The sequence below is a fragment of the Falco cherrug genome, chromosome Z (genome assembly GCF_023634085.1).
Source record: "Falco cherrug isolate bFalChe1 chromosome Z, bFalChe1.pri, whole genome shotgun sequence".
Classification (NCBI taxonomy): domain Eukaryota; kingdom Metazoa; phylum Chordata; class Aves; order Falconiformes; family Falconidae; genus Falco; species Falco cherrug.
The window spans coordinates 48235645-48253415 of NC_073720.1; the positions used below are offsets into that span (position 1 = coordinate 48235645).

At 40.5% G+C, this 17771-nt stretch overlaps 1 protein-coding gene across 6 annotated transcripts in view; it reads right to left on the reverse strand.

The window, feature by feature from the left end:
• The window catches only part of SEMA4D (semaphorin 4D), a 97507-nt gene that overhangs the window by 45113 nt on the left and 34623 nt on the right, over window positions 1–17771 (reverse strand). The gene's annotated exons all lie outside the window — the stretch shown is intronic.

A 17771-nucleotide genomic window follows, 5' to 3' on the forward strand; every position in this document is an offset into this window, starting at 1 on the left:
ATTTTTCATAAGAGAGCAACAATACCTCATATATGTGTGTTTGCATATATTTTATTTATTTGGGGACTTTCTTCTAACCTGTCAAATTCCAAAGCACATTAATCTATTACAAGGTACTGCTGGCTGTCACAGCCTACTTATATTTAAATAAAAAAAAAATAAAAAAACACACAACAAAAAAACCATAACTTTTACTACTTCCTTTTGCATATCAATTACCATCCGGATCAGATGCATGTCTTTACTCCTCTATTCAAGCATACACCTGCTGTAACAAGGTCCTAGGGATTCTAAATGAGAAGGAGAAAGGAAATACAGAAGAAAACTACCTTATAAGCAAATTTTAATTACTTAAGTAACTCATTGGGAGACCATGGAGGCAAGTTTTAAGTTTGGGAATGTTTTTACTGTTACGAACACTATTCACTGACTTACTGAAATGCAATTTCCAGAGCAACACCTTCATGACTGCAACCGGAGGTGTATTTGCTCCCCACCTCTCAAGTAAGCCACAGCCCACGCGTATTAGCTTTCTTAGAAAAGTTATTTTAATGCTAATACGAAAGCCAGAGGTAAAACAGACATGCAGCCATGAATAACTAAGGCTGTGCATGCTACCTACCCGCAGACAGCACACTAAAAATGTTCCCGTCAATGTTATGTGTGGTTTTAGAGTTTTAAGATAAAGTAATTAAACAAAAAGGCTAAATTACAAAATTAAAGAATGGTGTATATTATCAGCACTTTATTTTAACAACAGGGTATTTGACTTATGTTTTTCCTTTTCCCACTTGTGGAGCTTCACTTTTCATAAAAACACTTTTATTTTACAGAACCACTTACTGGCCTATCAGCATTGCCCAACTTTTCTAAACATTATGTTAAAGGAAGGGTATGTTTTGCCTTAGGCCTAAGTATATGTGTATGAGCTTTAACCTGCAGCAGAGCCCCATGCTAAACCAAATTTTGGAAAAACAAAGCTGAAAAGCCCTCTTATGTCTCGACCAGACATTCTAATTTAGCCCAAATTCAATTGGGATCTTCAGCTTTCAATTCCCCTGTCACCCTGACTCCTCAGATCTCCACAAGCACTCTCAAAAAAGCCAAGAACACCACAGAGACTACTGTGGAGACAGAGACCCTAGGATTGTTATGTATCCCTCCTGTGTCCCAATGACAAAATATGAATAACAATGTCGGGCCAGCTACTGCCGAGAGTGGAGTTCATCCATTTTTAAAGATGTTAAGAGAAACTGTAATTAAGCAATAATTTCTGTAACACCAGATGGGAGCATTCATAGTGTCTATGCACCCCTACCCTTTTTCAGAAAACTATTTGAATGTATTTTGCAATTCTAACTTCCCAACAGCTACAATATGATACAAATTTCAAAACAGATCATTAATTTCCATCAAAACCATAGCAGTGGTTCTGAATCAAATTCTAATAAAAAGGGCACCAGCACTACAACTGTGTTAGACCAAGAGCCACAGAGCACTAAAGATATGAAATGAAAGGAGGATGCACAACTGCACAAAGGGAAGAGCAAATGGCAGCACTTTGGCTTCTGATTGAACTTCAGAAGCTGCATTAGAATATTTTGGTCAATAAACAACACAGGTTTTGAAGAGCTGAGGTCATGGGGAGCATCCCCACATTCAACACATTTTTACTTGAACAAGATCAGTGGGAAGGAAACAATTAACTCTCCTCTCACCATACATGTATTATCCCTTATTATCCTACAAAGTATCCTTCTGTCAGAAAAGGAGCAATCCAGAAAATGATTTGCTGGTGCTAAAATCTGAACAAGAAGAAACAGCAGATGAACCTCCAAATCTTACTTGAAGTAGTCAATGAAAAATAACAGAAAACGAAGTTTTAATTCAACCTTTTTTGTTAGTCCTCTTCAACAGAATGAATGAAGCATACTACAAGAAAATCAAGAGTTAAAAAAAAAAAAGAATAAAAAACCCACAACAACCAGGAAGTCTGTACTACAGGCTTTGATGCAGACTTTTACCAAAAAGACTGTCACCTGCCAATTACATGGAAACATCTTCCAGTATTAAAAATGAGAAGTGAGTGAATGTCAAGTATTTCCATATTCACTATGACAATATAGCAAAACAGAAAAGCTAAAGCTAACATCAGCATGCTGTATTAACTTCTTAAGAGTTTAGATCACATCTTTTGCCACTTTTCAACTATATGTTGCTCCAGCATTTCCTTTTTTGACTTTCACTGATTCTTTACATTAATAGCACTTACCACTGTTTACAGGTGACAGTCTGAATATATTCAAGAGTTACCTGAACACTGAGGTTATGAAACACCCAGGTATTACTTCAGTGTTCCATATTTAGCATTTTTCAATGCTGTCTTGACATTTTTTGTTCCTGCCTTGAGAAAAACATAGCCTCTTCCGACAAACACAAACAATGAGAAGACATGGAAGTGAGACTTTTAATGCATAAAGAACAGTGTATTTTATCATCATAATTGCATAGAAAAGCTCTGTTATTTAGTAAAAAATTCAGGTTTTTCAAATTATGCCAGTTACTGACAGATGCCAGATCCTGAAATTTCTTGGCTCTCACAGGAGGCAAATACAAAAGCCACCTTTTCCACTCAGCAGAGGTTTTCAGTACCAAAACATCTTCAGCCAGTCTGCCCACTGAAAACACCCAACTGAAGTTGTACATACCCCTAACACCCTGTGAGCAACATGCACTGCATTTTGCCTTCTCGCTATAGGTGCCCCTGAGCAAAGACAGCTGTTAAACAAACCTTAGAAGTGCATCAGAATCACTGCCTACCTTTATTTCTCTCTTTACCCCCCACAAAAAACAATTAGCATCAGGTGGAGGAGGAGAAAAAGGATTAATAATTTTCACCTCAGCACACAAGAATAAAAAACAGCACTTCAACCTGCAGAGCAAAACATTTTGCAACTTACAACAGAGAGAAGCCTTGGTAGAGGTTACTGTCCATCCTAAGTTTAGACTTCTGTGCTGAGAAAACAGGTGACTTCAGTTCAAGGAGCCAGAGTCAGCTCCCTGGTTGTGTAAGTCACAGCACAGCCTCCCTGAGGGAACGGCATGAGGTTGCTGAAGTAGGGGATTTGAACCTAGCTATTCAAAACAGCGGAGAAATAAAAAAAAAACCAAAACTTCACTGTCTGGCTATATGAAATTCAGAAGTTGAACCTTGCAGCAGTGTTTTACTACTAAAAAACCATTAAAATTCACAGGTGGAATTTACTCATTTTTTTGTAAAAACAAAACAGAACTGTTCATGTCCAAAAAAACCCCCAGAAAGCTATAAAAAGGGATTTCCTCAAGCTTTACAAGTTATGTAAGGACATCTCTGACTTATGAACACAGATGAAATTTGTTCTGCTTCTGAAAAACTTTATCTTACTGATCATGCATTACTACTTGCTTATCACACACACACCTTTAAAACTATCTTCCTGTCTCATGTCCAATTGCACAAAGTCATAACATAACGAGAATGTCATTAGACTGGTTAGGGTGATACTTCATATCATGTTAAAAACATGCCCACTCAACAGCAAAACAACCAGAACGGACTACAGGAAATTCATACATTCCTGAATCCTCCTGTATCACACTCTCAGTTTCATTTGTGACAAAGAACTACAACCAGCTAACTGGCAAATGGATCTGCAATAATAATTTTCAGTTTTCAGTTTTGGATGCAGCAAGGAGATGCCAGCTTCACTGCTCCCAGCAGTTCACCTGTCACTCCATGGAGTTGCTTCTGCTGCCCACAACACAAAACCAGCTTTGCATTTGACACGAATCAAGCTGGCTAAATGGTAAAAGCTGTGCAACTTTTCCTACAACAGGCACATACATATGTTGAAGGTGATGCGGTAAAGCCCGCTTTCAAAATGCCAGGTCTTTTTTTGTACTTAAGAAAAATACATATTTTATTTGTATGGCAAAATACCTGGAAGAGTCACCATCAAGTGCTGTCACTTCTTTCGTAAGTACTGAGCTGAAGCCAGTGCCTCCACGCAGGAGGTGGTGTCTTTATAAGCTGCTGCTTCTGCAGCAAGTTCCAGCACTCAAGTTTCCATATGAGAGACAGGGGTGTTTGAGTTACACAGAATATTGACTCCTTCTCCATCAGTTACAGGACTGAAGTTGCACAGGGAACCTTCTCAAACTACAACCAGTCAAGTTTCCAAAATTACTTTCATTAAGAACCTGATACTGGTTAAAGATTAACAACAACATAACCCGCTAAAACTGGTAATTTCCTTCAGAGCTGCTCATCCCCATATTAATGTAAAAATTGTAGAAACATCTTATTTTTACCTTCCATTCCCTTTCTTTTATATCTGACCCTTGGTCAGTAAGTGTCAAGTTTTATTTTCAGATACAGCATAAATAGCACCAAGCAGCAATGCAGCTCTCCCTGCACTGACACAAGGAGAGTGGGACATGCTCAGCTCTCTCACCTGGCCTGTCACCAGGTCACTGCTGTTCTCTTTCACCTGCAGTATTCTACTTGTAGTATGTGGTAACCCACTCTTCCATCCTTACTTAGTTACAGCATATTTAGGCTTTATTAGTCCTAGACAGCAGCTGTGCACTGGTAAGAAATTACACGACCATCTTAGCTTTAAGACACACACCAGACATACAGTAATGTGCCAGGGTGAATGGCGTAAAACCCATCCCCTCGATTCCCAAAACAGGGATCGAGAAAACAAGTTAGATAACTGTTTTTCCCCCTTACAGTTACAAGGTGTGCAGTCTGCTTACTTAAGTTGCCCGGACTACCTACTACCTCTGGCCACTTCAGTGTGCCCTGGTCTGCATCCATCCCCACCTCCCAGCCCAAACTTGTACTGCTATGCAACCAGCTGGGGAAGTCACCTCACCAGCTTCCACGGGTTAAAATCTACTTTGGGGAAGGGAAGAGTCAGGGTAAGTTTAAACCCATCCACAGTTCCTTTTTCAGTTGCAGTGCTAGTTTGTGCTGGATGAAACGTATGTGCAACACCACTGGAGGTATTAAACCTGAGTCTTCCGGGGGCGGGGGGGATGGGGGCGCAGGAACAGACTGGGTATCGCAGTAACTGCTACACTTTGAGTCCTCCCAGCCTCACCTCAGGGCCAAAATAAATAAAAGCAAGAAAGAGTTCAGGGATCGTGGCCTGAAAAAAGAAAACCCTGAAAGACTGAGGGTTGTCTGGGATCAGGTCTGTGATGGACACAATGCAGCTCTCCCCTCTGATGCTGTGCAGCACCTGCCCAGGACTGCTTGCTGGAAGGGATCTTCAAAGACAAAAGTCAGAACCACCTAGGGCAGGGCTACTTCCCTGATGGTAAGTGTCACTCTTTTCCTGCTGCATCATCATTAGAAAACAATTTACTTTATTCTGCCAGTGCTGAGTAGCAGACTACAGTTCCTTCTTGCTAGCTGAAGTCTGGCCACAGCCCTTACATTTACTTGCATATTCAAGATACTCAGCTGCCTCTGAAAGACTGGCAAAGAACATGTACTGTGTGGGACAACTGCATGTCCCAGACAACCCCATGCAAATCAGGATATACCACATTTATGGTCAAAATCCATAATTCACACCACACTGCAAAAGCCATTTTAAATAACAGAGACTGACAGGAGATTAATTTTCAATAGGAGAGTGCAACTCATGTTTTCTTGGCAAGGACCATAGAAATGCAGTAAAATAACCTTAAAATTCAAGTAATCATCATTTCACCATAACAAAAGCACCTAATGCAAACAGCTCCAGTGGCAAACACTGTAAATGGTTTGGAGTTTTGTTGTGTTGAAGGTTATGCTAGCTCAGAAATTAGTTCCCTGTTTCCTGCACCACCACCCCTTCTCCGCTTCCCCCCCCCCCCCCCCCCCCCCCCCCCCAGTGTTTAAACCTCTTCAGCCACTCTGGCATTTTTTAAATGCTGAAAAGTAACACAGCCATACTTTTGAAAAAAGCTGACAGTGCATTTCACAGACAACACAGGCATGGATTTTACCAGTCATCATTAGATCTGTCACTCACTAACCCCACTAACCTTTGCTATTTTTTAAACTAACTACATACAGCCAGGAAGTCTGCACACTTCTGCAAGATACACAATGAACTTACACATACCAGCAATTACAAAGCAGTTTGTGCAGAACAGGACTTGTTGAAACATAGGTGTTTTGTGGCAGAATTTGATTAGTAACAACTTAGTGATGACTAATTCTGGAGTCTGAAAAAAAACCAACTCTGACTGTGGTAGAAGTTACACAAAAGCAGTGATTTATCACATTGCTACATCCACTCTCTGTGGTTGTAGAGCATCAATCATACCTGCTCCTGCCTCAATACAAACCTTGCATTGATACAAACAATGCAAAGGTCATTTTGACCTTTAGCTAGTAACTGGGTATCGGTTTGTGCCCATAGTACTGTGTTCTGTCTGTTCAAAAACACAGGTGCAGATCTTTCAGTGTAAGTGCTTCAGATTTCACATCAAATTATGCGTGAGCATGTCAGGAACAGGATTAACTGAAGCTTTGCTTGCAGAACATTCTCATGAGCATTACTGGGATTTTAACTCCTACCAAGCCTTAAATGAGCTTTTTCTTATGCCAAATAAAATGTAGCAGACAGTCTTTACTTATTACACTTTATGATTAAGTTTTAAGAATCTTGTTTGAACTATCATGAAGGACATTATGAAAAGGAACGGCAGATGTGAGAGCTGCACACTACAGAGGTTCTGCTAAGTTTCTTGACAAAACAGGTAATTAATGCAAGTTTCCAGCCCTTGAACACTAAATCTGAGTTTCAGTATTATAGAAAAGCAGAAATGTAAAATTGTATGAAAGTACTAGAGACAAGATTTGCCTCCTTCAAGGTTTACAGCTCAACAGTGAAACACAAAGCCCTCCTCAGCAAAGCTGACAAAATGCAGCAACAGCCATCCCCATCTTATCTCAAACCACAGATCCCCACCCCAGACCACTTTCAGCTTTCATGTTTCAAATGTCACAGTGGAAAAATTAGGTTAAGCTCAGCCATATCCAAAAATTAATCCCAGCTGAGATACACACACCAGAGAATTTGATGACAGTTAATGTTACTTGTGAACCAGGCTCTGTATAGGTGCTCAAGCTGTTAGCCACTTCCCTGTATTCCTTTATAACCTTCTGAGGTCAGCACTTGCAGGTGTCACATCAACAGAAGACATACAAAGAAAAATGACAGCTTCCTTGAGACAGCTATATCCTCTTCCCTGCTGTATGACTTGGAATAGACAGACGTAAGACTCAAGAAGACACCGTGACTGTCTACACTCTGAGTGTCATTCTGCTTTGCAAAATACCCTGCTCTCCTAAAATATGCTTAATATCGCAAGAAACAAACCAAAGTCCACACCCAGCTAGTAAAACAAATGGCCCATTTCTATTGGGGGGAAAAAAAAAATCATCATTCCATATTAATTCAAACTGATTAAAACTTTTAGGTTCAAAGTTCTCTGTAGACATATTAACTCCCTAAATTTAAATTTTAATTCTTATGCAGCTCATTTGCTAAATATTTGCTGTTTTGCTTTGGGGTTTTTCTTTTAATAAGGGTAGATTTAATACAGTAAGCAAAACAATGATTCTTAGTAAGCATTAGTTGCCTTCTCACCCACCTTTGATGCTTTCCCCAATTTTCTCTAATTGGAATACTAGCTTTAAACTACCGCAGGAGTATATAACAGCAAAGCAAAACAATGTCCCAGTATTAAAATGTGAGCTTAGCTAGGTAATGGTACTTTTTATGAACACAGGAACTTTTCACATACAGTCTTCTTTCCAGCAAAATTTTATTTAGGCTTAAGTCTAGAAAATTTTATTAGAAATTGAAAAACACTGATCTTCAAAGTTTGCTACAGGGTGTGCAGACTTGCATTAAGAATTTAACTCTACTTACAATCAGCTTGTTCTTTCTTAAGTAGCTTTTTCAGATCTCTCAGAAGTCTTCCATGGTACCCAAGAGTACATAGATTACAAGCTGAATATCAGCACTGCAGATTTACAACCATTTATTAGCTGTTTTGCTACTGCACTTCTACAATTTAAGACCAAATGACAGTTCTCATTATTTTTGTTGCTAAGAAACCTGCCTCCTGTCAGACTGTTTGCTGACAGCCCTCACTTACTACAGCAGATTTTAAATAGCAAAAGGCTGCAGATATATTTCTGCTTGACAAAAATACTTGCTGTCTTTAATAAGACATTTGCTGTTCAATGACAACACAAGAAACTGCACTACAGTTTGCATGCAGTGGTCTGGGAAGTCCACCAGCAAGATCAGCACACCTCAAGGCACAGCACAAGCTGTTTCTTATTAACCCCAAAACTTCCATGACTCCCCCTTGAGAAAGTCCAAAACTAACATTCATCCCACAGAAACAAATACAGCTATCCAAGTGCCTATGTCCAAACGGCTTCTGTCTTTCTAACATCACTGGTATTGCACGTTTTACCATTAGCTCTTTTGAGCCATGGCATTTTAAAAATATCTGTATAGGTTACAATTTTTTAAATTCCAACATGCTTTGAAAGACTCGTGGCACATCCAATATTTAAGCAATAGTCAACAGTTATACAATTTCACTACAGTTGACCACTCCCTCAAGACTTCTAGCAAAACATGATCATGCTGTGGGTTGTCTCTGATTATATGAACTGACATCACTCTTCAGCAGGAAAAAAAAAACCCAACTTTGTTTACTTATCTTTTTGTTACCAAGAAACAAGGAATTCAAACTAACTAACTAGCGGAAGTACCGCTCAAAATTAACTTTCTGCAAGACAATGACAAGCTACCAGAAAGCTAAAAAATGGAGTGTATTTGTATCACAGCTGTAACATATGTGAGATGCTGCATCTTGTTGATATTCACCTGGGTTCACCACACCACTCCTGATGTACTGGGACTCAAAGATCTCCAATCTCCTGCTGCTTCTCAGGGTATAAAACCAGGTTGCTTCATTCTCCCTGTTACAAGGTATTTTTTGCAGTAATTTCCTACTGTAGTCCCTCCTGTCTGACATGAGTGAGGTTTCACAGGATGCCTCCTGAGAAAGCATGTCCTAAACACAATCTGGTCAAGATGAGTTGCTGACTAACAATCTCTCAGACTATTCCAAAGGTGATGGGTCTTTCCATCCCAGGCCCAAAATTTCTCAATGGTATTTATCTTCTGTTCAGTGCTTTTGTATATTTCCGGTTCTTACACACACATGTCAAGTCTAACCTTCCCTGACACGTGCCAGTGCAGTTGTCAGTTCCATGCCTGAGAGAGTGCAAAAGCCTGGGATCAACTGCTTCACCTCCAAAAGACATAGTAACTGCAAAACCAGGAGAAAGAGACCATGCCTGGAAAAATGGAGACACCCACCAGCTCCTGTGGTGCACAAAGGCTCCTCATGAAAGACAAGCTCAGGATGTGAAGCATTACAACTGACTCAAGAAAAGGCTCTTCTTGGTAGAACACAGGAACAACAGTTCCAACATGACAAATTTTACTTACCAGGAAGACTTGGAAAGTCTTCAGCATCTCCAACAGAAAGAAGGGAAGAGGACTGCCCACTGAGAGCCACAGCACTACAATAGGGATTTTTGTGTCACTTGTAAAAATTACAATCTGCACCTTTCAGTGAAAGTCTGCACCACTTTGCACCACTTTCAGATTAAAAATCTTAACACTTACGTCACTCACCAAATAGTTGTCTCCTATATCTGAGTCACTTAAGTTTTCAGGGGGAGAAACAAGATTAAACAAACAACATTTTTCTGGCTCTTTAACAGGCTAAGAAGTCACTAGCACAGCGTGTGAGGATCTCCCACCACTCACCATCCTCCTCTATGAGGATCTCCCAGGCGCTCACCAACCTCCTCCACACGCTCCCAGAGCCCGTCTCCTTCCAATAGCTCCTCCTTTGTCACCACGGGGCTCTTCCAACTGCACCAAACACCACACACCTCCTCCCATGGGGCTGTGTCACCATACTTGCAGCGTTTACAAGCAAGGTTAGAATAAAGCATCAGCAGAGCCATTAGAGTCTTAAGGCTTACGCATATGAACACAGGCAGTTTTGAAAAAGTGCCTGTTCTCACAGTTATCACCCCATCTGGTCTTTAGCAGCTTGCATGCAGACTGACACTGCACTGCATAAAAAACATCACAGCAGCAGCAACAATCAAATTCTGCCACCACCTTGGAGGAGTGGGTAACATCTACCTTCTCATCAGTGTAACACAACACACATTATGAGGAGCGGCTAAACAGAGGGTATCTGCTTCCCAAGGAGCTGTGGCTAAAATGTCATCCTCAGGCTTACCCTGTGCCCTAAATAAACCTATCTCCTCACGCTTCTGGTAAGTGAGAGATGCAGGTGGAAGGGCCCCATGCCAGCCCCTCTGCTGCCTCCCACGCTGCCAAAAGCCAAGTAGGCAGTTCTCTCCCACTGCTACACAGGGTCCTGTTTCATCATTTTGACTCCAGGGTGGGTGATAAATTTTAAGACCAACAAGTACAAGATGCACTGTTTCCTCTTAGACAGCAAAGTGCACAGACTACTCTGCGACACCTGCTGTCATCAGCGGGCAAAGGCACACAATTTCAAGAAATAAACACAGGATCATTTAGATTGCCACCCTGCCTGAGTGACACAAAGGCACTAGAAAAAAATCTAGAGCTGAATGATGCTTCTCAGGTGAAAGGCTCATAAAATAAGAATCCTGTAGTCCTCCACTCCTTGCCCTGAGTAGTTGTGAAATTGAGACAAATAAGATTACAAGGTCTTAAAGTGATCTACTAAAGCAGATGAAGCACACTTCAATGTGTTACTGCAGCAAGCTGGAAGACATGACAAAAACACAAATCTTGTTTCTTGAACAAAGAGGTCTTCGGAGCTGTAAAGTACTACAGAAGAGCATAGATTTATTTCTACTGTTGGTTTGCCAAATTTAGGTAGAAAATAGCAAATAAAAATGCTCAAAGAACCCCATTTGTCAAACTCCATTTCAGTGATGTCAATTGTTCATAGTCCAGAAGATTAAACTCTATTGGATTACTAAGGGTGACACGTCACTTTTAGAAAAGCCTGGCTATGACAATTATATCCACGAGACTGCAGAAGGCTGATCACCAGCAGAGGGAGGGTAAGGCAAGTCTACAGGCTGGAAAGTATTACTCAACTTCTGCAGACAAGACTACAGTCAGGCCAGGGTTTAACAGCATTCTGGACAGGGAGCACAGGCCTGGATTCAGATTCTCAACCTACACAGTGGAAACTGCCCATCAACCAGGACTTGAGGAAGCTAGTGTAAAACTGAGACAGTTTTTTTATCTGGACAGTAAACAACTCCTTGCTGATTAGCAGGATTTGCATTCAGCGCTAAAGACGACACTGAAATACAGGAACAGAATAAGCATGGCTTGCTTGAGCAAGTAATGCACCACACAGTGATGGCCACAGGGTATGGTGAGGATAAAAAGTAAAAATAAAAAATTAGAAAAAATAATTCAGCAAGCTATTTCAAGTTGAAAGTTGTTTCAAGAGAACAAGAAAAAGAACACATTTTTAACCAGGACACCACCCTACAGTCCCATCAGCATTAATATCTCATTCAAGGAAAGCAGCAGCAGCGCAGCAGGTCGGTGAAAGAAGGAACAGGACAAAGAACAGGCAAAATACAGTTACTGAATTAAGCACAACCAGAAGCTGCGACTTAAGGCTGCATCCTTGGAGGACTAGCCTTCCTTACCTGCCCTGCTGCTTGGCTGCTTCCTGCAGCAGCTCAGAACAGTTGACAGCTCCAGCGTTGACAACTGGCTCTGAGCTGCAGGAGTGAATATGAGAATGCCAGACCATCTTCCTTTGGTGTATGTTAGTCTGCCTTGTTTCCTGAGCTTTCCTAACTCCAACTAGGGATTATTTATACTCCAGTCTTGGTAGGTATTTTAACATACAGGCCACTATTATGCATTCAGTTTCAAGGAATCTGATAATTTACCCCACCAGCACAGCAAAACATCAGCATCACCAAGAAAAAGTATTATTTTGCTATGTATTGTTTGGTCCAAACCTAGGGGCTCACCAGACACAACAGGTGCCGCATCTACAGCAAGCTTGCAAACAGTCTTTTTCTTCTGCTTATGAAGGTCCTACAGCTGGCAAAAGCTCAAGCTGAACAAGCTCAACAGTAGAGTATTTCCACAGGTCTAAAAATCAAAAAAACCTAGACTACAAAGTGGCAATCATTTCCACCTTCACTGGAAAAAGCCAGAGTCAGAATAAGCTGAGTGAATTTAGATGAATGGCTTAATGTGGTTATGATTAACTATGTAGTAGAGTGTCCCAGGTTTTCCAGTTAACATTTCACTATGAGAATGGGTAGAAACATTTGCTCACATAAACTGGCTAGATGTGATTAAGCCAAGATGTCCAAATGGCTTAGCAGTCTTCGTTGCAAGATATTTGCAAAACATCAAAAAGAGACTGACAGACACATATACATGACCAAGTTCCTGTTCAAAGGACATGCAAGGCCTAGAGTTTAACCAGACTATTTTTGGTAGCATGTATTGCTAAAACTTAGTGATGTACCACAACATTAGTTATACTATGTTAGGTTCTTGTTCAAAAGAAAGGTGAAAATGGCATCAAATCTCAGCTGTAAAAGACCTGCCCATGACAGTCCCCCTTGACTATGCAGGGTCCCCTCAACCCTAACGCTGCACCTGTTGGCAACAATTATAGATGGAGCAAAGAAATGGGATATGAAAAATGGTGCCAACCCTAAGTATCTGGGAAAATACCTGATACGTTGTGGGCTGGAGGGAAGTGCTCCACTTTCAGCCTTGATACAGACCCCGAAGTTTGATAAAGGTGTACCAGGGTAAGTCTGAAACGTTTGTCTTTCAGATAGGGACAGTTACAAGCTAACTAGGGCCAGAATTGTATTCACAGCGGATCTGCTCACATAATTCTATCAAAATAATAGTACCATCCAGCTCGTCTTATTATCACATAGTTCTGGAGAACACCCACAAAACAAAGTATTTTAAAAGCAAGTATAACAGGGACAAAACTTAACAGAAGAATTCAGGGTGAGAATAAGGCCAGGAAAACCTTGGAACAAGGCCAATAACAAGCCAGTAATTCATCCTTCCAAATACAAAGTCATTTTCTTCTCTCATTGTGGAATGTATTGATTCTAATTAAGCACTAATTTTCCTGCAGCAATAGTTGTTAATATGTCTGATTCAGACAGTTTCTGCAACATGTGTACATTACAAATTTACTCTTTAAAAGCAACTTTGAGAAAAAACATGGACTTGCTCTATTATATAAATATACATGTACAAACTTCTGCACAACTATTACACCGAAGTATTTTGTTCAATACGGTGAAACAAGCTGATGCACAACCACATAAGGATGTTTTTCTCAATCCATAATCTCCAACAACAAATGCACTTCAGTGTCAGTGTCACAGATTACCTGTGGGAGGCATTTTAACAGATTATAGAGCTGAAACCAGCCAAACAGCTTAGAGTCCAAGCCTTCCCCAGAATTACCATATACCAACAGACAAGCCTCAACCAGCAGCAGACCCACCAGTCCACCTCTGCTACTAAGACAGGCTAGTATCTAATTTGCAATAAAGAGGCATTACACAGGCAAAAGAATGAGTATGTGACAATCAATACCAAAAAAATCTATCATTACAGCAGGGCACTGTCATCCCTGCTAACAGGTCTATTGCATCCAAATTTAATTTTAAAAACAACAGAATAAAGGAAACAACTGTGAGAGGACTTAACAGGTACAACGTTTTCCCACCTCTCTGGCTTCTCATCTGCAAGACAGAAGCCAGCTTCAAATTCTCCCTCCTTAAATCCACCCCCATTTTTAAAGCCCAACAGACATTCTTCTGCTTTTAGCAAGCTACTCGGCCTCAAAAAAAGATATCATAACTTGAGAGTATTTGCCTTGACCCAAACCTCTTAAGTTTGTTTTTTAACTTCAAAGGCGGAAGTATAGGGAGGAAACCAAGCATAAAATACCTAACCACAGCTCAGGTCCAAGCAAAGCAAAAATGTGCTTACACTGTCCATGCTCAACTTTGATCTGCACAAGAACATTGAAACCCTGAGCAACCATACTCTTGATACGCTCCTGCCAGAAGTCTTTATATTCTACAGGAAGAAAACTACCTTTCGTACACTACTCTCCTTCACAAGTCATTTGTAACTACATTTAGTTATAAATTTAGTTTTCTTCAGCTTCTTCCAGAAAAGGGAGCAAAAAAGCAAAACACGCTACAAGATTTAGTGGCAAAGAACAGAACTATATAAAATGTTCCAAGGCTGAGGAGCAACAAGCAAAGCAACTAGCAGACTCTTCCCCTGCTCAACATTTAAAAAGTGCAGGAAGTTTAACGATGAAATACTGAGCATTTTGTTCTAATTTTTAGCTATCAGTTTACAGAACAGAGGCACCATTGTCCTGCACCTATTTTTTGAAGATAAACGGACCAATTGCTTTACATAAAATTGCTGCACAAACATTCTTGCTACCTGCCATGCACTTGGAATGGCAATGTTAAAGCAGTTTCTCTAGCCAGCTCTCTTCCAAAAGCAGCAACTGCTCTCCTTGCTCCTGAAGAGAATTTAACGAAGCCATCTGCTCATGTTTGAGACTTTTCTAAAACATCCTGCATTCTTTATGCTCCCTTTTACAGTTCAAATCCTGGCTAGCATCCCAAGGGTACAACCTTCACAAAAAGCAAAGCAAGAAGCAGAAAGGAACATTACTGAAAACACTTGGCTCACATGTACATTAAAATACTTCAGCATCTGTAGATATCATATTATTGAAAACATTTTTGGCAATATTTGTATTTTAAAAAAAGTAGAAATTGCAATGCACATATAAAATTAAAAAAAAATAAAAAAAATTGCAAGATTCAAAGTATTTGAACACAATATATGGTAAATTAAACTAATGTCAAATCAAGGAAGCTAACTGATCCACAATTTTAAAATACCTCAGTCCTACAGCTTCACATAAGCCTAACCATGAAGTGAAGACCTTCTGCTCATTCAGTTTCCAAAAATTCAATCCAACCTAGCTGTAAAATACCAACCAGGAGATAGAGATTTAAGATAACTGCTGTACAGACTATAGGAAAGAGCTGTCATACCACTTAACTGACACAAACCTATGGCAACTGGTTTGGATACATCAGGCATCAGGATGTTGCCTATCCTTCAGGGATGTATAGGCTACGAGTACTGAAAGAGGCACAACCAGGAAAGAATTAATCCTGAGCACAGTTAGGTCTCCAACATGAAGTTACTCCTTTTACACAGAGTAGAGAGATGTAACATATATTGACTTAACACTTCCATACTTAGAGGTACATTTCTCCAGTTTCCTGTCTGTTAGCACCCTTCTGGCAGCAGACTTAAACCATCATTTTTCAAGCAGATATGCTACAGCACAGGATTAACTTCTGCTGCACCTGGCAGTATAAAGAAGTGTGCTTTTCCAGCTGAAAAATACACCCTTTGCTCACAGTGCAAGTTCAAAAAGGTAAAAACCTGTTTCACTGTGTTTCCAAGACAACTGAAATTAATAGTGCTGCAAGCCATCTAGGAACAGAAAACACATTCATCACAATACCAAGCACAATGGAGCCTTGAATTTTGCTTGGCCCTTCTTGATCACTTTCCAACACAATTAATCATTGTGTTCAGTTACAAACAAAACACCATCACCAAAAAAATATAAGCAGCATAATAAAAAACACATAACTATTTGTAGGGGTGCAAAGCCTACAGACACCAATCAAGCGCAAGAGCCTGAACACACATCATGCATGTCTTGGGTTTCATTGCTTCCACAGAAAGACTTTGTGGGAGGCAGGGGACAAGCAAGGGAGAAGAAACCCTCCCTCTTCGAAGTGTCTTGTATGGCAATTTCTAAAATGCATAGTTTCTTAGTGGGAGTCACATCTAACATACTAAGACTGCACGTTGAATATTTCAGTAATCATTTGGTGCCCAGGAGTTTTATGCAAGTAGCACAGGACAGGCCAAAATCTGATTAAAGCTGCTATGAAGAAATTCAGCAAAATTCCACACCAGAACTTGAATGCTGATCTTGCAGCACTGGGTGACAAAACCCCAGTTCTGCAATCAAACTTCAGAATATATTGTCAAGTAGCTTCACAAAATCAAGCCTCTTGTAGCATAAAGAAAACTGAAAAATTATCTCAATTTACAGGTTTTCTCCCAGATTTCTCTGTAACAAGAAACAGTCCTTGACTTGTATTCATTAAAAAAATTGTGCCTTCCAAATTTGGCCTTTTCACATTCATAAAGCAATGAAAGCAAGGCTGTCACTTTTGGATTTCATAGCAGGGAGAAGCAGAAGTGGAAATGGTATGGCAGTGACTAAGACATATTTCTTCCAGTGCTGGGATTCTCCAAAAGCAAGTGTGCTGCCACTGTCACAGGCACAGCTAACTCATCTGAAGTAGTAGTAATGTGGCTGACGGAGCCAGTTCCCAAACCAGGCCAAAAGCTACCAAAGGTACTTTATAAGCCCCAAACTCAACCTCTATGAGAAGCCCGTTCTTCCAGTACAAACAGTGCCATTTCCTTGTTCTGCACGTTAACTGACTGAAACATGAGGTTCATGAAAATGAAAGCAGAAAGCACCCACAGGGTGCCACAAGTGTTGAAGACACACAGCATCTCACGTTCTAAGCAAAACTACCCTGTAATTCAGAGGGATATGGTATAAACACAGTGTTAGCTACACTCACAGATTCAAACCACACAAACACACACCCTCTTCCTCTGCACTGGCCTGAGAAATTGTGCCGTGACAGCAAAAGCTTTACTAACCCACCCACTTCAGCCTCATCCTCTATGTGGTAATGTACATCTGGCCAACCCACGGCAGCATGGGCCTTGCTGCAAATCATGTGGACACCAGCACTGCAAATGAATCCAGTATGCTGTGCCCTCCATTTCCATGAAACAGACTCTAAACACTGCTGGTTTCAGGCCAGAAAAAAGGCAGCCAAAACCATCTCATCGCTGTGCTAAAATGAAGCAAAAGCTCTTCCCAGTAAAGGTGCCCCAGGAGTCTGTGCTTGGTAGCCAATGGCTACATAGCCAATTACTGCTCAAACAGCACCTTCAAACTCCTTTTCCTCTTCTCACATGCCAGGGGAATTCCCAGCATCATCCCCCACTGCATACTGTACCAGCCTAAGTTACCTGGGAAGAAAGCTGGCTTTCTCTACCAACACAGCTAAAAGAGGAACAGTGCTGCTCCAAACACACCTCCTTTTTAACCGGATATCCCAGCTAGAAAGGTTAAGGCAGGCACCCATACTGCTACCTGTTTTAGCGCTTCTCAAACCTGACATGTTCTGAGAAAATCATTCTGGGAAATATATAAAAACAAGTTAAGCAAAAACATTTTCCAGGCTAACGCTAGAATGGTATCTGCATATGCAAATTTCTTCTCCTCTTGTTGTCTGGTGTCTGATCAGTGTTAATTTATCAAGGATTAAGGAGATTGTAAACAACCAACTGCTTGAAGTTTGCTCAGTTGGAAAAGCCCCAAAGCTCACTTGTTCAAAGTGTATTGGGCAGGAGAGAGAAGAGAATTTGAACAAATATTAGCAG